The sequence below is a fragment of the Streptopelia decaocto genome (assembly GCF_964273445.1).
Source record: "Streptopelia decaocto genome assembly, chromosome: 1".
In the NCBI taxonomy this organism is placed as follows: Eukaryota; Metazoa; Chordata; class Aves; order Columbiformes; family Columbidae; genus Streptopelia; species Streptopelia decaocto.
In genome coordinates this window covers 22,307,999-22,332,356 of record NC_138663.1, presented here as the reverse complement: position 1 = coordinate 22,332,356, position 24,358 = coordinate 22,307,999, and the positions used below count along the sequence as shown (strand labels likewise).

Sequence of the window (24,358 nt, the reverse complement as noted above, 5' to 3'; positions counted from 1 at the left end):
CAAAGGGACTTGAAGCAAAGATTGACAGAGGGGTTGCACAAACATGGCTCGTGGTCTGTTCTTTCACTGTGAAGTGGTTTAAAACCATTTTGGCAGCTGGCTTGGTGCTGGTGATGCTCCTGGAAGTGCTGCTGTTGGGAGCGCTGGTTCCAGGCTGGTGTGAGCCCAGAAGGGAAGGTGAGGGATGTCACTGGGGTCCCCTGTGCCGCCTTTGTCTCAGCTACCCGTAATAATTGTCTGTAGGCTGCACTTTTCGGAAGATAGCACTTAGCCTTTCCAGCAAGAGAAACGTGTCTCCTGTCCCAACAGCAAAGAGAAACAAAACAATGGGAGAGGAAAATAAATTTTACAAAGAGCCAAGTTAAGAAAACACGCGTATTCTAGTGTTTAGTTAGTAGCTGGCTGCATGCCAGCTTGTGAGGTTTTTTTTTGTTTTGGGTGTTAGTTTATTGTGTTTTTTCTTTTAGGTGCTTCTTTGCATAAAGTTTTACTTCCCTTTAAAAATTAATGGGAAAGGGAGGGATCAAAAATACAGTTTTACATTCATGTGAGCTACAGAATGATAAAAGTGAAGACGGTTGTTCTAAAACAAAAAAGTACATTCTGCCTTCACACATTCATTTTTGTACCTAAAAATCATGACTTTTTGAAATGTAGGAAAAAGCATGAAAATAGCCACTGTTTAAACTTGTTTAGAAATACATATCAGGGAAGATTAATATCGCTAAAGAACAAAGGTGGGTCCTGTGGGGGATGTGAACCTTAAGGGTGGACTCACTGAAAGCAAGTAATAGCAGAGTAATTTTGCTGTGGAATTTTAAACCAATTATGTGAATAACAGAGGATATGTTCTGAAAGTAGCCAGAACTGCTTTTTTGTGGGTATAGCTAGTGTGGTTTCAGAAAGCCTCAGCCGAGGCAGGGTTAGCGCTCCCACAGCTGAGACAGCGCGAGTGCTTGTGCGTCTGGCTGTACATCCTCACCTCACTGCAAATAGTCCTTTCTCAATCTGCTTTTCCCATGGTAAATCTTCCAAAAAAATCCATAAAGGTGTATCTGATAATACCCAGTGCCTCAGCTCATTTCTGTGTCTGATTGGAAAGTCTGATGCTCAAATGATGTTTGGTCTTAGATTTTGCAATGATTAAATGTTTTGATAAGGTGCATGAAACTACATCAAACTTTTCCTGAAATTACTGCAGGCTTTGCATAACTGGACTGATTAAAGGTAGTATATCAAGAAGCTTTCTCTGATCTAGTTGTTTCTTGAGCTCTGTTCCTTTGAAAGGAAGATTAGCAGCCTTGTGCTTTTTAATAAAATGAGCCAGGAACTAAAAGTCCACTGTCAGCAGTTTGGCTTGAACACCAGAGTGTGTGGCTCATTGCTCTACAGAACATGGAGGATATTAAATGTGGATATTAATTTTGTTCGTTCCTCCTTCACAAAGAAAATAGAAAATGTTCATACAAGAGGGGGGAAATAGTTTATGGGTTTCTTTAGCATTGCTTTTCATAGTATGCAATTAGGAACTCAGAAGCATGGTGAAGTGTTTCCTGGTGTTAGACATGTGTAATTAAGTATAAATCAGGCTGGGTTTTTGGGGCATTGTTTGGTCATCTCTACTAAACTTTCTTTTCTTTCTATAAGCTTTCTTCAAATTACATTAATCTTCAAAGTTTTCCCGTTAAATGGGTGGCCAGGGTAAGCATTTCTGCAAATTCATTTCATCTGAAGATTTTGTCTCTAAAGTTGTTCAAATAAGCGTAGCTGTGAATTTGATTCACTTGTGTGGCAATGAACTTCACATGTAAATCGAGCTTCTAATAAGTCCGCATTGTGCTAGAAGGTGCTAATGGCTGCCATCAATCAGAGGGCTGGTAAAAGTTGTTCTCCTCCTCTCCCCCAGACTAAATGAGACAGCAATTAAATGCCCTTTTGTTGAGTGATAGCTGAGACAATGGAAATCAATGTCCAAAGCACAAACCAGAATGGCAAGTCTTAAGTATAAGCTAAGCCAATTGTCCCCAGGGATTGGCATGTTGATTTGCTTACAGCTGAGAGGGTATATGAAAGGAATAACTGGGAGTGTAGACAGCAGGAGCAGCAGTAATGCTCTCTGGAGCCAAGCCAGAAGGGAATATTTGCTGGGGAGACTTCTCAGTGGGGCCGTGCTGCCATCATCTTGCCTCCCTGCAACCCCGGCTCAGCCAGCAGTACAGAGTTGATCAGGAACAGGCCCTGGCGTAAGATCATGATCAGAAAATATGACAAGAATTTTGTTTGTGGTATGGTTTTATGTTGGCTGCTTGAGAACAGGCAGTATCTGATCTGGTATGAAGCCTACTGATGCAAACTTAACCATTCAGCTTTTCTGAGAGTGCTGCAGCTGGCAAGGCGAGTTTAGATTCAACCAGTGCTGTTACTGCACTGGTGTAGATCACTGGAACAGGATTTGCTGCATTGTCAAGCTGCATGCTGAGAACAACATCCGCCCCCCCCCCCGCCAAATGCCATCACTTTTGTTCCCGAGTGCTTACAGGTGCTGGAGTTACTCTTATGTCTCTCCTAAATAAAATTGCCCTGTAAAAAACCCTAGTTTGCTCATCTCTTTCTTGTAGATGAAAATAATCCCATGAGACCATTAGTACTGGTTAACAATTATGTCCAAAGGACATGCAGTCACTTAGTTGGGTGAACATGTTTTGCCAGTTTTCTTCACCCCAGATCTTCCCTAAAACTCGTTATGTCAGTGGGATGCTTCCCTTTGACTCCAGCTCACAATTCTGCCTTAGCTTTATTGCCTTGCTGAAAGGGCTTTAATATACTCACGTGCACAGGGCTGCATTGTCTCTAATCTCTGTGGGTTTTTGTTTTGTTTTGTTTTCTGCCTTTGTGTGAAACTGTAAATGCATGGAGAACAACAAGCTGTTGCATTTACTAATGGCAAGAACGCTGCTCTCATGCAGTTCATATGCTGTTGGCAGAGACTGTGGCTATATGATGCTTTGCAGCAGCTCAGCTAGACTGAGAGACTTGTGCAAGTTTAAGGCTCCGAAGAAATGTTACAGTAAGAAATTATTTTATTTTTGTGCCTGAAAAGTATTGCACACAGATGATGAGAGTTATCTGAAGTAATACTAGAATTTGACTGAAAGAAAATATGTCCGTTTAGAGACTTCTGTATTGAATTTGTTCTGTGGAGCGCTGTGTCTGTCACAGCTCATTTGAGGGCTTGAACAAAGAAAAACAAAACTACCTGTATTAAGAGGTCCACAGAAATCAGCAAGCGTTGGGAATGGACTCATACAAAACCTTATAGTTGGTGTTCCTTGTCCTTATCACTCAGTGTGATAAGACACTGTCTTTCTCTTGTCCCAGTCAAGGAGACACACTCTTGCCAAACTCATGTTCTACTGCACTCACATTTAATCTTTTACCGTGAATGAGATACTTCACAATCCCATTGTCTTCATAGCAGTTCAGGTGTTCACCTCTGACATGATGTCTGGTTCTAGCCTTGACATACACCTCACTTGTGCATCAGGTTCTGTGTTAAAGTAAAGGAGAGACCCAAGGAACCAGAGAGGCTCTGTATGGGCACAGCAATACACTGCCATGTTACCAGCATGACTATCATACTTTGAACCTTTCAATTGAGACCTTGGATTATTAATGTGATCTTCACTATTACCAGTAATGATACCTTTTCTTAAATATTAAAGCATTCTTATCAATAAGTATAAATTTTATGACATGACCAAGATGATCATAGGTATAGAGAGTGCAAAAAGCTATTTTGTACTGTTTAATATTGAATTATTCCATGTGTAATTTTGAAGAATCGTGGATTAGGGGTTTTTTAAATATCTACTTCTATATTCCAAGCCTTCAGTTGTCCAGTAAAGCAGAGCCATTGACTGCTATTTGATGTGTCCATTACCTCCTGTAAATGCCTTGGAATACAATGAGGTAGCATGCAGACTTCAGAGCTGTCATGACAGGTATTAAGAACGTGTCAAATCCCAGTGATGACTGATAACATATCTGTCACTTGTGATGGGATTATTAGGAAGAGGAAAGCCACTAGGAGAAAGATACTCTAGGAAAAAAAAGAGGGGGAGGGGAAGACGGGAGGAGAGAGGATTTACTGTTCTTTGGAGCTGCCTGGTTTAATTAAGCCTTGTCTAGTCTATAAACAAATCTATTAACTTCCTGAATGCTTTGGCAGCTTACACACTCCAACGCTGCAGGAACAATTCCGTGGAATTTAGGTTTCTCCTTGGTTAGTTGTACTATAGGTACTGTGGCTGTGATGAAGGTTCTTGCCCAGTAAATGGAAACATCTAGTGCAATAGTACTATATTTTTTAATTTTGTTTTCTAATTGAGAGTGTAACAGAATATTGTGGAAGAAAGAATTCAGTGGGCATATAAGACATTTTCTGCATGGAAACTCTTTGTAGAACCAAGGAAGGAGAATTGTCTACGAGTGCCCTTTGATTTTCATCTTTGGTTAGCAAAAGGATGTGAAGGATTTTTGTTTGTTTGTTTGTTTTGGGTTTTTTGTTTGTTTGGTGTTTGGTTTGGTTTGGTGTTTTCTTTGGTGTTTTTTCCTTTTCTTTCCCCTGGGTGTATATCTTGTGTGTGGAAAGAAGGCTGACCTTCATCTCACTTGTAAAATTGAGTTTTGTTTGTGTACCTAGTACACAAACTGATGCCTTTCGGGTGTTTTTAGGCTGAGCCATAAATACATCAAAGGTCTAAAAGTGGTTCAATATTAAGACAAAAGAAGCGTCTTTTTCTGCTGCCTTCTGGTACTCGGGCAACACCAGGACAGAGAAGGTGACCTGTGTGCTGCTAGCTGTCAGCATCCTTTTGGTGCAAGAGTATCCCCACGAGTGTCAGAACCGGCGTAGCAATCTCATATGGCCCCTACACACAGAGCTCAATTTGAGGAGGGGCATATTAGATGTCAGGAGAGGGGGAGACTTGAAGTTCAGTGGGCTGAGACAGCTGTCCTTGGCTGTCATTTGCTCCCTTAAATTCCCTTTCAGCAGGATAGCCTTTGAACAGAGACTGTCCGCATAACACTGTCCAGATTGTCTTTTTTTTCTGCCAATTTATCTGTTGTCTTTCTATGAAAAAGGACCTGCTCTTTATCTCTGCCCCCTCCACAGGCACAGCCAAGGTGCTTATCAGCTCTCTCGGGACCCCCAGTCCAACAGGGAAGAAAAGGTAGTGGGGGTCAGCCCAGTGCCCAGGTGGGCACTCAGGTACTGCTGGACTGTTGCTGGAGGGCAGCTGCTGTGTTGGATGTGTTCAACCAGGGGGGTGCCAGGTTGGGTGACACAGCTGGTGGCCATTCATGCTGGTTGATGGCTCAGAGAGGAGCAGCTTCTCTGAAGGTGAGCAAGAGGCCAAATGATGGTCTTGGGTTTGGGAAGCAGAGAGGCAGAGACCTGTGTGAACACGAAGCTGTAGCTGTCCTGATGTGGAGTGAACAATGTTTGAGTGATATTTAAACGATGGGTGTTATGTTATAAGCACACAGTGGCCTAGGTGTGGGGCAGGGAGCACTGGTGGGGCAGCAGGGTGGACAGCTGGCCCCCTGCCCCTGCAGAAGGATGTGCTGGAGCAGGCAGCCATGGCTGCGCAGGTGCTGGGGCGCAGGCTGTGGGGTGAGTGACGGCAGGGGTGGGGATGGTGCCCATCACGTGCTGGCTCTCAGCAGGATATCTTGTGTGTTCCGTAGGGGAAGAGCATGAACTGGGGCTGCTGCAGCATGTCCATGGGCTCAGGCCCTTGCTTACCTCACGGAAACTCTCCTGCCCAGGCCCTCGGGAAATAATTATTTTTGTTGTTTCCCCCACAGTTTCTGAATGCACACTTAGCCCACCCACAGAGGCTGGCTGAGCAAAGACTAAAAAGCAGTGATGCAATGATACTGGGTTTTATATGTGATGGATTGAGGCTTAATTAATTTCCCAAGGTAGCTCTCTTGTGGGCCTTGTGGCCCAGTGATTTGGGTACCTCAGCCCAAAGCTGGTTTAGCTTAAGAGATCTTAAAAGGGCCTTTTTTTTTGTGTGTGTGTGTGTGTTTTCGTGTTTCATTTTTTTAAATTTTTCATCCAGAAGCAGAACTCAGCATTTCTTCAGAGTAAATTGAACTGTGCACCCAGAAATCATTAATCATACAGTAAAGTCTTGGCTTCATTTTGCCCCTTTATATGAAGGAGACTACTGTACAGGTTGTTAATGGTCTGTCTTGCTGGCTGGCCATACCTCAGTTCATACCAATTAAGTGTGGTTTTATAACCAAGAAGGGCTGTGGAGAATGGTTCTGCAGTGAAGAGTCTTCCTCCACCAGGCACAGGTTTGCTTTTGGCCCGGTAGGGTAGGTGCTCTTGTATGCTGATACTGGGCAGCCTTTGGTGTGAGGCTTTACTCTTCAGTGGCTGCCTCTTCAGGAGGGGACACCAGTGCAAATAGGGACTGCTGGCAGCATTCACAGCCTCATTTTATTTTTTTTTTTCCAGTGCTCTCACTGTCTCTTTCATTGACTCCTATATTTAATACATTCATGTGGTGTATGGGTTTTCTGTCCCAAGAAAGGCCTGTGGTAAAGTGCACATGAGCTTGGAGGACTTCTCTAAGGGAAGCTATTCCTTCTCTGTACTCTCTCTCCCTTCCCCAATTCACTAGATTTTCAGTTTAAAAGAAGAAATAGCAACACTTATCTGGGAGGTGTTGCAGAAGCTGACTTGAGATTCGGCTATTTATTGCTTTCATTTTGCTGTACATGAAGTGTCCTGAGATAACACAGAAAATCATGAGGTTGGGGGAGTCACCTCTGAAGATCATTGAACTTTTAATAAAATTCCTTTTAGAATCCAAAATCAACACTGGCCTGCATGGTCTCAGTTCTGCTTTGCATGTGCTCACACTTAGCTGCAGCGCAGTTCTTGATTTATTTTTTTATTTAATGATAGGATTAGAAGCGTCCTTTGAAAACCAAACCATCCAATTTAAATACACAAGAATATCTTTAACCTGGAGAAAAACAACAACAACAACAAAAACAAACAAACAAACAAAAAACCCAGCAAATAAATCCCTTTGGAAGCCTAACTCTTGAGTTCATCACATATTTGAATGAAAACTGATTTCAATGTTTGTTTGGACAAAGTAAAACATTTCAAAAAATTAAAGAAATCAGCAGTGGTGGTGGTTGCTGTTTGGGGGAGGGAGGATGGAAAGTGAAATATTGCAAAACAGCTCTTTGCTGATAACAAACAAAGCCCAATGGGAGATTTCTGTTTTGAAAACATGCAGCTGTTGACATGAGGATGTTTGTTAAAATATTTTTAGTGCCGATAAAGGAAAGCAACATTCACTGGAGTTCTGGTAATCTTGAACAAAAACACATGTTAAGCTCTGGTTGCTCTGCTCTGGATGGTAATTTTACATTATGTGTAGGAAAGGTTTTTCTCAGCAAACGGTTTCCTCTATTGTTTCCCCCTGTAAGCCTGTATTTAAAGGAGAGGGAATGAGAGAGAGAGGGAGGTTTGGTCACAAGTGTGCTACACTGATGTCTCTGATAAGGCTTTCAAGGTGGTGTTTGCAAGTTGAAAGGTTGCAGCTAAGCCTAGGTAAAACTAGAAAATTTGTACTCATTTTAATTGTGGTGTAAAGCATCAGTATTATCATATGAAAAGCACCAGTGATGCCTTGACTTGCTTGATAAAATAAGAATCTGCTCACGGTAATGACCATTAACTCACTGACAGGATGATAAAGAGATTATAGGGTTCAGCTTCCCATTTATAAAGAATTAGTTGGTGCACGTGTTATTCTGCTAGTCCCATCTCAGTGTATGTTGTGGAACAGTCATGGAAAACATTTTTAATATTTTTAATGTGCTACCTGACAGCGTGATCTCTATAGTATACAATTTTCTGTTCCTCTGACCTCTTACACACCAATTGTACTGGGAAAACATTAATTAAATGGGAACAATATATTTATTGTGACTTGAAGTTGCTTTTATCGCTGTTCCTATTGTTCAGGTTCCTGAACAGGAATGAAAGAGCCTGCTTAAAGATGCTCTCCAAGCACTGTGTCTAAGGATGGCTCTTTGTTTGTAACTGCCAAAAAGTAGCAGCAAACTGTAAAAGGAAAAATTCCCTCATGGGATTCCACTCCCTTGAGTCTTGGTGCAAAACAGTTTATATTAATTCATTTCCAGATTTTGCTTAGTTTAATTTTAGCCTGGGTCACGGACCACCAGTGTGTTTTGTTCTCCTTTGAATGAACTATGCTTCCCTTGGTAACACCTTGAAAAGACAGTAATTTTTGGAGTGATGCAAAGAAAGGTGGGACCTTCTGGTAATTCAGTGGGAGTCTTGTTTATATTCTAACCTATGATTATTTTTATTATTTTCACTATACAGTATATTGCCAAAGAATACCTCAGTGCCCTGAACAGAGACCAGTGGCTGTAGAAGTTAGTGCTGATAGTGGCCATGACTAAAGATCATGACACAGATGGAACAGTTGGGGGACTGAGGATAAGATTTTGAATTCAGAGTCCAGCAAAGTCCATTCCTCTGAAAAGGCTCAGAGTCCCACTGCTTCTGACTTCCCTAATGATGTAATTTAGCCTGACAAAACTGATGCTGTCTCCTTGTAATCCTTGCCTGTCTCATGGCATGTTTCATGGTAAGACATATATCAGCTTCAATGCCCTAAATACATAAAGTAGTTTTTATTTATGGCTAAGTGTTAGCTAGTATAGTTTCTAGAAAGTTGCACTGACTCAAGCCCTACCCAGCAGAAACGTTACTGCTTTGAAGTCCTCTATTAAATTCTTGTCCATCCTATTCCTACTTTCTGCTCCTACCTTTTTGTTATAAGTTTTTGTTCTCTGTGCTAGACTGATCAATTATGTATCATACAGGAAGGCAGTTTGCTGTACTTAACTCTCCTGGCCAGCTGTAACCAGTTCTGCTGTCCCCTTTCTAAATATTCTCCTGCTATTTTTTGAGCATTTCCATGGCATTTTTGTTACTTTTAGTGGTGGGTGAAATTCCCTCATTCCCTTTTATTTACCAGCCTTCATATACGTTTGTATGAAATATAAATGTTGCCGTAAGTTGTGGGAGGGAGGGAATTGCAATGAGACAGTCGTAGAATGCCACCTCAAGCCTGTTAGTCCACAAAGAAGTTAAATCACAGGATTTCCAAGGGGTGCAGAAGTCAGTCTGAGGAGTTGAGTGCTTCCTGCTGCTTCGAAAAGTTGGGGGACCTGTTCAAACCCCACTAGCAGCAGAGAAGAATGTGTGTTTCACATGGTGGGGAGTAACTAAGCTCTTATGTGTCGGGGAAGCGTTGTGGCTGGGCTGCTCTGGCACCTCAGCTGCCAGTCCTCAGCTGAGCCTCAACCAAGTCTGCCTGGAAGTCGGGGGTTTACCCGTGTTGCAGTTGTGTATCCTGATAGCAGCTCAAGTATGGTCTAAGTATTCAATCTGTTACTCCAGACCCTACAGGCTTTTAAGAACATAAACTCTGTTGGCTGCTTAACCCTGCCGGGGATCTTTATTCCCCATCCTTTTCTGCCAGAATATGTATGAAAAAGTTGATGTATTTTTCGTATAAAGGGCTTATCCCATCTGATTCTTTTGTTGATGTCCCTGCTCTTTTTTCACGATCTTGCTGCTTTTCTGGTGACGAGCATGCTGAAATTTGACTTTAGGCTTTGCAATATACACAGTTTGGGAGAAAACTAATTGAATTCTTTCTATGTATGGAATACAGAATGCAGAAATAGAAGCCTGAAAATTGTTTAAAAAGCATTGTATGGTTTAAAACCCATTTGTTACCCTGCAGTTATCCATAAGGTCCTCTTTAGAGTCAGCCATCTGTATAGTTACTTATATTACTCCATGTTTCATATCTGGCACAGAAAAAATGATGTTTATTCTTTTCTTCCTGATGTGAAAACCATTCTCAGTCAATAAACTGTCAAGCTACCCTTTTGTCATCATTGCTGCCTAGTTGTGTTCTTTTGCATCGAGTCTCCTAAATCTTGCTGATCTAATGTGTTAAATTATTTGACAAGAATGTTCAGTCTTGGAGCGCTGAGAGCTTCGCTTGTTTTTCTTCATGAATGGAATGAAATGCTTCTTGGTGAAAATACAAATGCAGCAGAAACTGAAAAATTTATACCTCCTTTGTAATCAATAGAGGAAAAATGTACACTTCTGGACTGTTATCCACCGCAGCCCTTGAGCTCTCCACCTTGAAGAAGATTAATTGCATTCTCCAGGTGCCTGGTTTGCTTGGCTGATACAGAGAGGTTAGCTGGCTCACTGCAAGAGCTATTTTCACACTGTTGCTACGGAATTTTAGGAAAGACAGGCTCCAGAATTTTGGTTTCAGCAGTGAATAGCACAGCTAAACAAGGTCCTGTATCTCTTCTACTGTGTTTCTATTTAAAAATAAAAAGGGTCCAAAACCTATTTTCCTTGTGCTTCCAGTTCACATGGAAAAGTTGATCTGTGAGATCCTTTCTCCTCTCCCTCTGCCAAATTTAGGGTTTTTACTTGGAGGCAAGCTTGGCTACAAAAAGACTGTCTTAAAGTTTGAATATTCAGACTGAAGCTGAATCTGTGCTTCAAAAATAGGATCTTAACATCCCTTTCCTTAAAAGTGTTGTGTGCTAGTGCTGGGAAACCTTTACCAAATACACATAGTAAACAGATTATTCTTCTCTAACATTAGCCTTTTCCCGGCCATGCTTGGGGAACTCGGTGCGAATTGACTTTTTGAGACTATTGTTATATTTCACATTGCTATACTTGAGATAAACCAAAAAATGGGATGCACTATTTAAGGTCAAAATGGTTTTGACTTCTGCCTTCACATGAATTTGTATTTAGGGCTGTGGGTGGTCTTCTGAAAAGTTGTTTGTCCTAGAAATGGTCTCCAGCTGTGCACAGAAGGCAAGGATGGAAAATGTAAAGGACAATAGCAATTTATCTATCTGTAATATATTACAAAGGATTTTTCCCTCCATATCAGTGCAATTGTCCACCTATGTTTAGGCTCACACAACACTGCATGGTTTTTTAAATATGAAAGTACATGGTGTTCTGCAGCTTGCTTTAGGGATTGATGTGCTCGTTAGGCTGAAGCCCCATGTTTGCTCCGTGAGCAGCTGAGCTGCTGGAGGACGTGGGTGTGGGACGAGCCATCCATCCCTTCTGTGCCAGGTCTGCCACCACCCAGGGGGATGTGAGCCAACCTGGATAACTCTTACCAACCACAGTGCGCAGGGAGGATTACAGTAAAAGGAGATACTTTATTTGATAGAGCCAAGAAATGACCTTGTGGAAAAATGTCATGAGGGGCTTTTGTGTGCTTCCCACCCTGGCTGTGCTGGGTCAGGGTGGTGAGTTTTGGAGGACGGTATTTATGTGGTACCACTCCAGCTATCGCTTGAAGAAAGAGCTTGTCCAAAGCCCCAGTGATGTCTGAGTTTCAATCCTCTAACCGGGATAGTGCTTTTGCTTTAATTCCTGCTATATTTGCAAGTGATTTTCTTCTAGCCGCTAACTGTCTGTTTTCTGTCTCTATCGTGCTGATTTACCTAACCTTGATGACACTGTCAGTCACTTGTGCACTGGATCTTATTTTGAAAATGTCTTTTCTTTTATCAAATTGCATATTTTTGCAAGGTGATTTGATGTACTTGGGTCTATATTTTTTATGATTTAATTTCTTTGTTTTATTTTCTAAGTAAATATTCTTAACCTTTTCAATTTTGTTTCATATGGAAGCTTTCCAGAGCTGCATTGCATATGTGTTTGATTTTAATTATGCATCAACTAGTGATAGATATATATATATATATATAAAAGCATAAAGATAATATCTTTATTCATTTAGCACTGAAATATACTTTTCCAAAGTGATAGGCTTGTAATATGTTATTTAAAGGGCTCTGACTCATGGTTGCAGGCAGATTTATTTGATATAGGAGACAGAGTAGTAGAAGTAAGTTTTGATCTCTTGCTTTTCACTTCTGAAAGGGAACTGTTTCCTGGACCATCTGCATCCCTCTCCTTCTCTCAGGCTCGCACTAGGTACTGGTTATGGTGAGAAGTTTTGTGATTTCTGCAGAAATGCATCCTCCAATGCAGCATCCCTGAAAGTGGGAGTTTGTGGGGTGCCAGCGCACTGAGCTCAGCCCCGGGGGGAGCCAGCAGGTCTGATGGGTGGGCACCTGTACGGCTTCCCCCTCCAGTGTCTCACTTGGCAGCTAGCTGGAGCAAGTGGAAAAGTCCGTCCAAAGACTGTCACTAATTCACTTGCAAAATTGAGTTTTGCACTTAGGCAGAGCAAAAAGGGAGCTATGTTCCCTTATTTCAGACCAGTCTGACTTGCTCATGGCCTTTTTATCAGATGGTGCAAAATTTTTCCTATACCGGTGATCCCAGACAGTTTCTCTGGAGGCTCAGGGCAGAGATTCTGAACTCACTTAGCGCTCCCCTTCTCTCAAAGAGCCGATGTCCTTTGATCTTCCTTGCCCAGGCTTGGCAAACAGCCTTGCCATCAGGATCAGGTGGAGCAGTCCTTCGAAGCTGTAAACACGGCCAGTTTGTTGGGGGGGAGGCTTCTGAGTGCCAGGCGTTGTTTTACCTTTCCTGCCTTGTTACCCAATGAGCCTTATGTGGTTTCTGTGTGTTTTTTAACTGTGTGTTTGGGTGGGCAACAAACAGAACAAGAAGATGCAATGGTTGGAGGTTGGTTTGTTTATTTGTTTGTTTTTAAAAAAGAGACACACAAATGCTTCCTTAGTTCAGCCCATGCCAATGTAGTTGTTTTCTTCCCTCTCAAAACCTATCTAAATTTATATGGTAGGAAGATACCACTTGGCTTTATTTTAATGGCCTGCCCTACCTCAAAGTCCAAATCTATCTGTCACTCTACCAAGTTACCTTTCACCCATAGTTTGCAAACACCACCCAGGCTTTTAAAAACAGAAATTATCACAGTATAGAAACAACAAAGTATCTTGCTTAATTCATTTCCATGCGTGTACATTATCCATGAGAAGGTGTCTCCAAATGCAAGATGTTGTAGTTACTTGTCTAGGTGGTTCTATTTTAATCTCCTCCTGTAACAGGGAAGTCCCATGATCATGGCAAACCAAAGAAGTTCTCCCTTCTTTATGCATGGACTTCTTCCAGTTTAAACCACCCATACATGATGCCCAACTCCCTTTGAAGTTGATGGAAATGATTTTCACTCTGTAAATACTCAGTATATGGCCTAAACTTGCACTGCTCTGGCTCCCAGAATAGTTTGCAATGGTTAGGATTCCTGCAGCTTTTTGGGACTTGGCTACATTTTTGTTTTAAGAAGTGACTAGGCCCAGTATTTTAAATACATCTTCACTGGACTCTGACATGATACAAGGTCATTTATTCTGATGTCAACATCTGGATTCCAACATAAATAGTGTTTCCAGATTTTTTGTTTCTCTGCATTCCTCAGCATGAAGTTTACCACAATGGCGAAAAGCTATGCTTCAGTGAAATCTGTAATGGTTGCTAAGAAAAGTAAATAAATGCTGTATCACTTCCAAGCTGTCAGATGAATAGCTTCCCCCACCTCTTCCCCTGTCACTTTTGCCATTAATAAGAAATTTTCGTTGCTATCTCCTCTGCCACTAATCCCATGGAAAAATTTCAGCTCCGTCTTGGAAGGTAAAAATATTTTGCAGGTGACTCCAGACTGACAAATAAGAGGTCAAGTTTTAGGTGAAACAAACAATAAAAAACCCAAGTGAAGTGCTGAGATGTTACTCTGGAAAAACCTGTTGACTTTACAGGCCATTGGTTTGAATAAACATTAGTAAAAATACGATGCAGGACAGTGTAGAGATGGCTGCTGACCGATTCCTGTGTTGCTCATTCTATACGTGGTTGTATTTTCACATATTCTTGTTTTATCTGCCTAAAACAGTAGTTTATAATTCAGACAGCCAAAAGGCAGCGTCTTTGAAGGCAACAGTATTAAAGAGATTGCTTCTTTTTTGGCAAACTAGAAACATTCTTGTGTGTGTTTAAAAAAGATGGGCTGGATATTTTTGGACGCTCACTAATTCAGTTCAGCTGTCCTTGTTGTTTTGTTTGCTTGGGTTTGGAAAATGAGAGAAAGGGAGAATACACAGAATTACATGAAAAGTAATTCTTTATGGAGCTGCAGACCACCTTGTTCATATCTTCTGTGTATATCAAGAAATCGATTGTTTACTGTCTTTTAATTTGTAATTCAAAACACGTGCCCTTGTAATGGGCGGACCAATTCAGTTTTATCAAAGTAATCATCTGAGGGTAATATTCTTCTGCACAGGTCCTGGTATACCAACTGTTGTATCTGCAGTGTTTGCTTATCTTTGATGTGTTTATGAATTTACTTACACAGCAAAAGGTAACAGAGCTTATGGAGGGAAAAATAGTAATAAAAAAATAATGGTAACAAGGCTTGTGGAAACCATTGCTGCAGAAACTCCCTTGAGGGATGGTACCCTGAACCCCAAAGCAGCTGCACACTACAGAAGTAAAACTACATCATCAAGAGCTGATGAATGGGTTTGCATGCACAGGAAAAGAAAATGGGGATGGTTGTGGGACGAACTGGGGCTACTTTTCATCTTTACCCAGAGGCAGCTGCTTGGTTGCCTCATCTAGCGAGGAGCAGACAGGAGGGCAGCCTTGCGCATGGTTATAAAAGGGTGAAATATGGTGAGGGAGGAGGAAAGGGAAAATGAAAGTCAGGGAAGCAAACAAAAGGCCGAAGGATAAAAATCTACTCGAGTTAGTGTGAAGCCCCAGAAAATCTTCAGGTCTCTAAAGATAAGCGGATGCTATTCTTCTTGGGCTTGTTTTTCTTTCTGGTGGTGCTCAGCATTTCAGGTCTTGTGTCTTTCTTTGTTACAAGTGAGTGAGAGAGGTTATCTCCGTTTTGAGAGGGCTCTTTCTTTTCCAGCCGCAGAAGGTGATTACTCAGGAGAAGGTTCTTAAAACCCCAATAAATCTTGGGATCCCAACAGATAGTCCAAATATATTTAACGTTTTAAGCTTTGCTTTGATATAGTGTGTTCCTACTGCTCCTTTACTGCTAGTAAAGGATATACTTTTATTTTTATGTTGCATTCCCAGAATTATACCAAAATTGTGGCTTTAGTGTGCTTATGGGCACCTTGTGATTCTTGACAGAACTGGATTATTTTAACTGATATAATGAAGTACATGTACTGTACTAAACAAGAGAGAGACTGTTTTCAGGTTGAGGTGCATTAGTTTGCCAGTAGTAAAACCTAAAGTGCAATATATTATGCAGCCATCCCTAGAAGACATGAGCTGATAAGGTTATGCAATACATCCTTGTTCAGAATGGCATACTCTGGTTTGCTGCCTCCTGAAAGCTGCTGCTTCCCTCCCAGCACCCGGAGCAGCCGGAAAAGTTAGGGCACAAACCAGGGACTTTTCTGTATGTGATTTACATTTATTAATAAATAGTTACAAAGGGCTAAATGTGGTGATGGTTCTACGGTGTATTCAGGATGCCTTAGATGGAAAAGGAAGTTATGACAAAATGTTTTCTTTAAAAATTGGAGCCTGTGCTGAGTTTTGAAGCTATGGAGTAAATTATTTTCTGCATGATTAGTTTAGGCTGCGGTATCACAGTTGTGGATGATAAATACAAGTGGCATAACCTGTTGGTTATGCTTCCGGCGTGCTGATTTTGAATACAGTTTTGTCTGCTGAGAGGAGTGTGTGGGTGAAGCTTCGTGGGTGAAGACTCGACTCCCAGCACTTGCTCCATTGTGCTAAAATTGGAGCACAGCTGAGAGGCAGGAGGACTTTTAGGCATCTGTGGGATCCTGCCTGCTTTTAAAATGTATTTCCAGGGTTGTTAGTGCACATAAATCACCTAGTCCTTCAGGGACGGCTGGGTTTGTTTTAAGCTTGCTAGGTATGATAGAATGTCGGCACAGAGTCAACCGTCTGTCTGCAGCAAGGGAGCGGAGAGGGCTCTGAGGCCTGTGGTGGGACAGCCTTTGTGGGGGAGACGAAACCTACTTCAGTGTTGAATTAATATATTTGGGGTCAACTGCATAGGTGTAAAAAATAATATATGCAGAGAGGAGGTAGCTAGCTGGTCAGAAAGGGGGGCGCTGCAGGGACAAGGGGCAAGCAGGGCTGGTGGGGTCTCTGTGCCAGGCACCACCCAGACCAAGAGCTGGACCAGGGACGTGCCCATGGCTGCGGTATCAGGGGACATGAAGGGAAAGATGGGAAGGAGACCCCAGCCGTGACTAGGGGTGGAGGAGCAGCCTAAACGGGCACCATCACGTGCTGGGGACCTCCTGCAGCTGGGACGGGGCTTTCGCCTTCCCTGAGCTGCTCAGCTCTTCCTCGCAGCCTCCATCGGGGTCTCCATACCCTGGCTCCTGTCTGCATCCCGGCCCTGCTCCCTCTACCCTCCTCTCTCTGTTTTTATTTGTCTCTCTATCTGATCCCGGACTAACTATCCCCCATGCCTGAGGTTAAGGGGTTTGCTGCCCTCACACCATGTTTGCTCTTCTTGTGCCTCAGTCCCTTTCTCTTTGCAATTCAGTAATCACATCTGTAATGGCTATAAATGCAAGCTTACATTGGGTTTTATATTAAGAGATCAGTCTAGTGTTGATAATAACTCATCATGGTCCCCACTAGCTTCAGAACTGCATCTATTCAAGTGGGAGGTTGGGTGTGTTGGGTTTTTTTTGGAGGGGGTTGTTTGTTTGTTTTTGTTTGGTTTCCGTTTGGGTTTCTTTTAAGCTGGTTTTATTTAAACCAAATGAAATGGCAGCAAGTGGTTAAAAACAGCTTCAGGTCACTGGCTTGCAAGGGCTTAAATAGTATAAATACACAGGAAAAATTTGAAAGGCATCTAAGGTAATACAAAGATGTATATATCTGCTAACTGCCTAGACAAATTAGAGAATTAATTGAAAGGGAATGTTAGCTCATTAGCTCAACAAGCTAATGTAAAAAAAATCTGCAGCTTTCTTTCAAACATACAGTGGGTTTTTTTTGTTCTTTTTTTGTTTGTTTGTTTGTTTTATTTCCCCCCTCCCCTTAGAATACTCTATTAATGAAATGATGCTTTGGAAGGTAGCCTGGAATAGAGGCAATTCTTAGGAAAAATTATCAGCTTTCATGTGTTTTTAACTTCATGCCGGGTTAAATCTTATGCTATGAAGTGAGGTTCCTTCTTCCTCCCTGCTCCTTCACAGTGAAGATTAAGCACCATGCTTAAAACACATTTTTGGATATGAAAAAATGTCTTGTGTAAAGCGTTATGAACAGTCTTTAAATATGTGTAAGTATGTATATATTTTTATATCTTCCACGAAACTACTAAAATTTATTCAGTAAAGTCCAGATGCTTGTAGTCTAAAGGAGTATTCGGAAATGCTCAGAAAAAGAAGGCCACCTTTGAAGATACATTCATCTGTCCTGTATCTTTTGGCATTTGGCCATTTACCACCTCTTCTGAAAACCACAAAGTTCCTCCAGTAGAGAGGGTGGAGAGTTTCAGAATGAGGGAGAAATGCTTGATGTTCATGTGATCCCATTATTCTTGGAGCTGGGGGTTTGCAAGGTGTTGTTGGAAACAAGGAAAGCAGAAGGGTTGTTCCAAGGGGATTTGGATTTAGAATGGTAATCTGAATTCATGTGCAACTCAAACAATGCATACTGTGAAAGTTAGCACTTTTTAATAATTATTTTTGCTTGCCAGGAAAACAGAATACACTAAAATAGCACGCTGCAATTCAGTGGCCTAAGCCTGCTTTCAGGTATCTTAATTCTAAGCTATAGTTTGGCATTCAAGGACTGATAGAAACCTACTGCAATTGCTGATGTGAAAAGTAAGAGCAGATTATCTTTGACACTACTTGAAAGAGAAATGCGTAATGGCAAACTTCAAAGCCAGCCACATGATCGTAGGTGTATGATTAAGTTGGAATATCTTTATTTTTTTGGTGATGAAATGTTATAATGAGTATTTCTGCTAGTAGAAATTTTATTAAATGTATATCAGAATTAACGCACTGTGGTTTGATCATCACAGGTCAACTATAAATGTACAGCTTTCTTGAGCTGTAAACCACAGACTGTGTGAAGGTTTTGGAATAAAATATTTATGCATTTCTTGTTCAGCACTCTTGCTAATTTAGACTAGTCATTGGAAAACAATATTCTATTTATTGCATATTGTTAAAACATAAGTGCTGGCATTTGAATTTATAAGCACTAATAAAAAATGGTGGTTTTAATTCTTATGATTTTAAAAGAAATACGCCAAAGTACCTGTCAATTTCTTCTAGTATGTGCAGCCATGTGCGCAGGTGCATTTTGATTTGGATGAAGATTACCCGGAAATTAAACTTCTGACTCTTAAGTAGGTAATTGGGAAAGAAAGCCATAAATTGCTTCTTCATTAGACAACTAGCAAGACTGAGAAATGAAATGGGAGCTGGGGTGTTTGTTTAGAGTTTTGTTTTCTTTTCTTAATTGGGCATTAGGAGAAGTAAAGATTTGGGAAAGTGAAGATAAAAAAACTAATGTTTTGTCCAATGTTAGTAAACTAATTTTATGATAGTAAACTATGTATTTGAACAGTACCTGCATTTTGGATATTTATTAAAAGAAATGTACATTATCTTTATTGGAGTACCCCTTGAGGGGGGACACCTTTTTGCTTTTGAAAAATATTGTGATTTTATGCAGCATCTCAATGCCTTACTTATTCCAATTTGGTATCTTATTAGTGCCTTTGGGGAACAAGGCTCTTTTTCCTTAAGAGTCACTAACTGTAAGCTCTCAGTATCAATCTCCTCTATTTTTCACAGCTGCCTCGCATCTCTGTGCTACCAGGGGATTTCCGTCTAGTTTTTGCCTATGCAAAACCATAATTCCCCTCTCTGCTGGTCTGCTAACAAGAATACTGAATGGCTGGGAGAATATTTTCCTGTCAACTCCTTTGCTGATCAGCGGGGGAGATGCAGGGTTTCTTACAGGAGAGGAGATACAAAAGCTGATGAATCCTCTCTAAAGAGAATCTAATTTAACGTCTGAAAGTTGCTTGGCCAGATATTATTGGCTTGATGGATGACAGTCCCTCCAGAGCATATACAGATAAGCCACCTTCATTATTTATGGGCATTCATTAAAGTAAGCAGCAAAAACCTTATTGATCTTCCAGATTCACCTCTGTGGAATGAGTCTATTGTACTAGGCAAATGTCCCGAAGTATTTAGATGTTTTTTATCAGGATGTAATATCAAAATATGGTAACACTGTATGTTATAATATTTTTGCCTAGATTAACAATGTTTTTCAAAGTATGCTTTTTCCATCAAAGTATGAATCTTTAATTTTATGTATGATGAGGTAAAAATTTAGCTATCCCGCATTCTAAGTTCGTCAAGAGTAAACATTTCACTCAAATAATTTTATGCCTACAATCCTCACTATATCACGTTGGGACATTAAATTAGATTAAATTATGCTGAAGTTGTGAATTGTTTTATCCAGGTTAGAACTACCCTTGCCAATTTATGGTGCAAGCACAAGCTTATGTTTGCTGACGTAATTTGTGGAACAGTCTGCTGGTGAGAGTTTGGGGGTTGAAAACAAGGTAAAGCATTTTGCCACCTTTTTGTTGGTTTTAGAGTGTGCCAGGGGAAAATGGGAAATCTTTTCCCTGCATGAGAAATGAGCCTCACTTACTTAGAGTGATGTCTAATAGCAAGATTTGTAGATGCCAACTAGCTCTGTGGAAAGACCATTTCCAGTAAAATATGTGGTGTAGGGGGTAGGCTGCCAGAAGGCTGGACCAAACTTTGGAGAATGTCAAGCTATGTGGCTTCCATCCTGTTTCCTTCCCCTGTATTTCTTAGCTAGATCTCTTGTATTTTTTGGAAACTTGAAATAAGCTAGTAAGTAAACAATACTCTGAATAGGTAATTTTCTTCCATTTGCATCTAAAGTAGGTACAGCATAGCAGGTCTGACTGAGAAGGCAAGGGGATGGGAAGTGTAGGTATTCATTTAATTAAACAAGGTAAGTTTGTATTTTCTGACTTAAAGTATCTTTCTGTATTTTTTTTCATTCCCATATGTACTGACTTGTACTTTTTTAATTGATGCTTATATGCTCCTCATCATTGTTCTATTCAAGTACCTCTTGCCCTAGATCTTCCTTCACCCCTCTTCTGCCTATTTCCTGTCTTTATGCTCTTTTCTTTCAAATCACATATCCTGCCAGATACCGTATTGTTATAAAGCAGTCACCCAGTCCTCATTCCTTTCAGAGAGGTGATGTCACAATGCTCTGGACAGGGACATTCTCTTATTTTCCTATAGCAGGAAAAATACAATTCCTACAGATACAGGTTGATTCAAGAGCGAGAACATGGAGATAATGGGTCAAAACAGCAGGACCAGCCCTGCTCGCTGGTGCCCCCTCAAGCGCTGGGTGAAGCAGGCAGGTGCTCGGTGCCCTCGAGTCACCCAGGAGGAGCCTTGTGTCATGTTAATGGATCCCCTGTTTCATTTGGCAGCCGCCTTTTGCTGGAGTGTGACCATACTTTCTCAGTGAACATAGCGTTATTAATCACTGTTGTTGAAATGGATATACTCCTAGGCAAGTTAAGTGCCTTTATTGCTTAATGCTGAACATCGTAAAATGTCTTACCAGCAAACACGTGGTGATTTTTTTTTTCATAGAAGGCAATGCTGCACTTTTGGTGCTACCACTTTAATGATGTTATAGATGATTAAATGATCAGATGCAGCAGGGTGTCCAGGACCATGGCCAGCCTTGGGTAGGGCTGAGGTCAGAACTCCTGGTTTCTGAGTTGTAGGACCTCATGGGGCAGGAAGGAGAGGAGGGCAGTTCATGTGGGAACAAAACACACACTGCCCAAATTTTTAACTCAGATCACTAGGCATCTCCACAGCAGACATGAGACATGGGTATGTCATCATCATATACTGTACCTTATGTCAAGTTTGTTCGCAGTTTTAGATGCTGCTTTTGCTTGTCGAATGGCTTTGAAACCTCCATCTCTGTTGGAGCACCCTGTGTGTGGGCAACCTTCACACTCCTCTGTCTGTCTCATTTTCACAGAATCACAGAATGTTAGGGATTGGAAGGGACCTCAAAAGATCAGCTAGTCCAATCCCCTGCCGGAGCAGGAACACTTAGATGAGGTTACACAGGAATGTGTCCAGGCAGGTTTTGAATGTCTCCGGAGTAAGAGACTTCACAACCTCCCTGGGCAGCCTGTTCCAGTGTTTTGTTACCCTCACTGAGAAGAAGTTTCTTCTCAAATTTAAGTGGAACCTCTTGTGTTCCAATTTGAACCCATTGCCCCTTGTCTTACCATTGGTTGTCACCGAGAAGAGCCTGGCTCCATCGTTGTGACACTCACCCTTCATATATTTATAAACATTAATGAGGTCACCCCTCAGTCTCCTCCACGCTGAAGAGCCCCAGCTCCCTCAGCCTTTCCTCATAAGGCAGATGCTCCACTCCCTTAATCATCTTTGTTGCCCTGCGCTGGACTCTCTCCAGCAGTTCCCTGTCCTTCTGGAACTGAGGGGCTCAGAACTGGACACAATAAATTTTATTGTTCATTTTTTAGAGAACAGGAATTTCTCCCTGTTTCTACATCTGCCACTGGAATAGCGCACAATCAGCTGTGTTCTCCTGGCCCTGCTTGGTGGGCTCGTGACAGGCTCTGTGGCTTTCACCCCTCTGCCGGGTGAGCGTGCGAGAACTGCAGCCCTGAGAGCAATTTTGTCATTGGTATTTCCTCTGTCCTTTAGCAACAGGATCCCCACTCCTGTACCCTCCCATAACCAGTTCTGGCACCAGCTTCTCAAAGGGTGTGGTGGATGGGAATCTCTAGAACAAACCACACTGACCATCTGATCATAATTATACAGTAGCAGAGAATGTAGGATACTTTCACCCATAGATTGAGAAGCAAAATATACTGTGATACTTAAAGTAAACTATGTCTCGTTTTGGTCAATTCAACAATCTCTTTAAATAACCATTATGTTTTCATGACTTTTAAGATGCATGAAACGTTGCAGTCATTCATCTTAAATGGTTTTACTTTCCTCCCAGTCTTCTTTGTAGGTATTAGCTTTTCTCTGTGAAAACTAAGACTTTCTCAGCAGAAGAGTGCTGCATTGAAGCTCTTTAGCTGAAAGTGTGTGTTCTACTTGTCAGTTCCATTAAAATGTTTAAATGGTCAATGGGGTTTTGATTAGATTTCAAATGACATTAATCATTCACTGACTCCAGAATGCGAACTGATCTGTATTTTTGTTGAGAGCTTGTGTAGCTACTGAAAATTTGTTTCTCAGGCAGTTTTCAAGAGGAAAAGGCAATGTAGCACAGTGTCTGCATCTCATAGGATGGTAGTTTTGCTTGAGGACAAAAGAGTTTTTGGGTTTTTTTCAAGAAGGTAGAGTGAATCAAGTATGTCTCTTGATAAACGATTCTTTTATATATGTTAGATCTTACATGTGTCTCAAAAATGACATTGAGTACATTCTCGTTGAGTGGCTTTTTGAGGTTTAGGGTTTTTCTTTTTTTTCCTTCTCTCTAATGGGAGCTGTATACTCTGTTTCTACAAATCCACAGTTAAACAGATTTTGTGCCAGACACCATGGAGAACAGAGATAATGGAGTAAGAGCTACCCTCTAATCAGAGCAGCTACGCAATACGTGGGATCTGTGTCTCCTTCTCAATGCAAGGAGGGGCTGCAATCCGGTGGGAAATCTCAACCACCCATGAAGTCACAAAACCTCTGGCTGTACCCAGCACTACCTCATTCCACCTCTTGAATCAACTTGTGACCTTGTCTCTGTAGAGCTGCTGTTCATCTCCGGCTTGCCTGTGCCCACAGCCTGCAAAGTCCCTCTGCGGTGAGGGAGGTTGGTCTTTTCTTCCTTGCTGGGGGACACCAAATTGCTGAGGGAAGTCACTTTTGGTCACATTCTTGGTTACACACTACCTTCTCATTCAACGGTCCAGTCACACCTGATCTAGCACTGGATTTTTATTTAAAAAAGGAAAGGTCTGAAGGGTGCTGTATGTGACATACTTTTCAGATTTACTAAGTGTCTTTCACCCTCAAAGATTTGTTTGTTTGTTTTCTTCATTTGTAAATGATATTTGCTGATGGTCTACTGTAATCTGCAAGTATTTTGTTTGTATTGTGCACGATAGGTAGAAAAGGAGCCTTATTTCAGGAGAAGCAGATCCTCATTGCTGTAGATCTAATTAAGGTTAAAACATTTCTGCTCACAGAATAACTTTGTGGATTTGATTTTTTCCCTTTCAACCATACTGAGAGACTTCGATCTGTGATGGAATGAATCTTTGTACACTTGAACAATACTGTTTTGTCTCAGCATCTAAAATAGGCTTTTGGTAACTTTCCCACTAAGTAAAGCTTTTAATTTTCACTCTTGCCAGGCAATAAAACTTTGCAGAGGAATGTGAGGTAATTGCATGGATGGGTTGATCTGGAGCTAGATAATTTCATGGTTTGTTCACTTGGCTAGAGAGTAGCAGAGATGATGAGGATGAGAAAAGCAGAGACAAGGTGCTTTAAAATGCATTTCTCAAATTTCTTGCTTAATAGTGGCTGGCACTGGTGTTCGAGTAGAGATGCATAATTTGGAATTGCATAACTTGACTGCAGCAGTTTTGTAGACACTTCTCTTTTGGAAGATACTTGTGTTTGATAGGGCTTTTCTGACAGTTTTCCTGACTTCTTTCTGATGCAGCTTCATTTGGAAATTGCTTGCTTCGTCTTTTTACGCCCTAAAAATACTGGGGCCAGTAATAACCACAAAAAAAGCTTTTCTGAAAACCCTCCCACTTCAGCTATTAAGAGCTTGAGTAATATTGTTTATCACTTAAACAAAATACAAGATGGAAATGACATTTTTCTATCCAAGGATTCTCACAGGGGTTTGTTTTTGAAACAGCTTGCTGCAGTCACTGGAGATGTTAAAAAATAAATCTGCCACCCTTTCCAACTCGGGCGATAAAGGTTCAAATTTTACTTGGTCAGAAACTTGGTTGTTTTGATTCATTCCAGGGATGAAAACTCGTGCTGGGAAAGCTCATCGTTTCCTGTTTAAAAAAGGCTTGGGTTAGCAAAAGGTCTTCCAGGAGAAGCTTAGGAATGTTGCGGTGTAGTTGTTGGT

At 41.3% G+C, this 24,358-nt stretch overlaps 1 protein-coding gene across 3 annotated transcripts in view; it reads left to right on the top strand.

Moving 5' to 3' along the window:
* PLXNB2 (plexin B2) overlaps positions 1–24,358 on the top strand; it is a 255,250-nt gene that overhangs the window by 81,343 nt on the left and 149,549 nt on the right. The gene's annotated exons all lie outside the window — the stretch shown is intronic.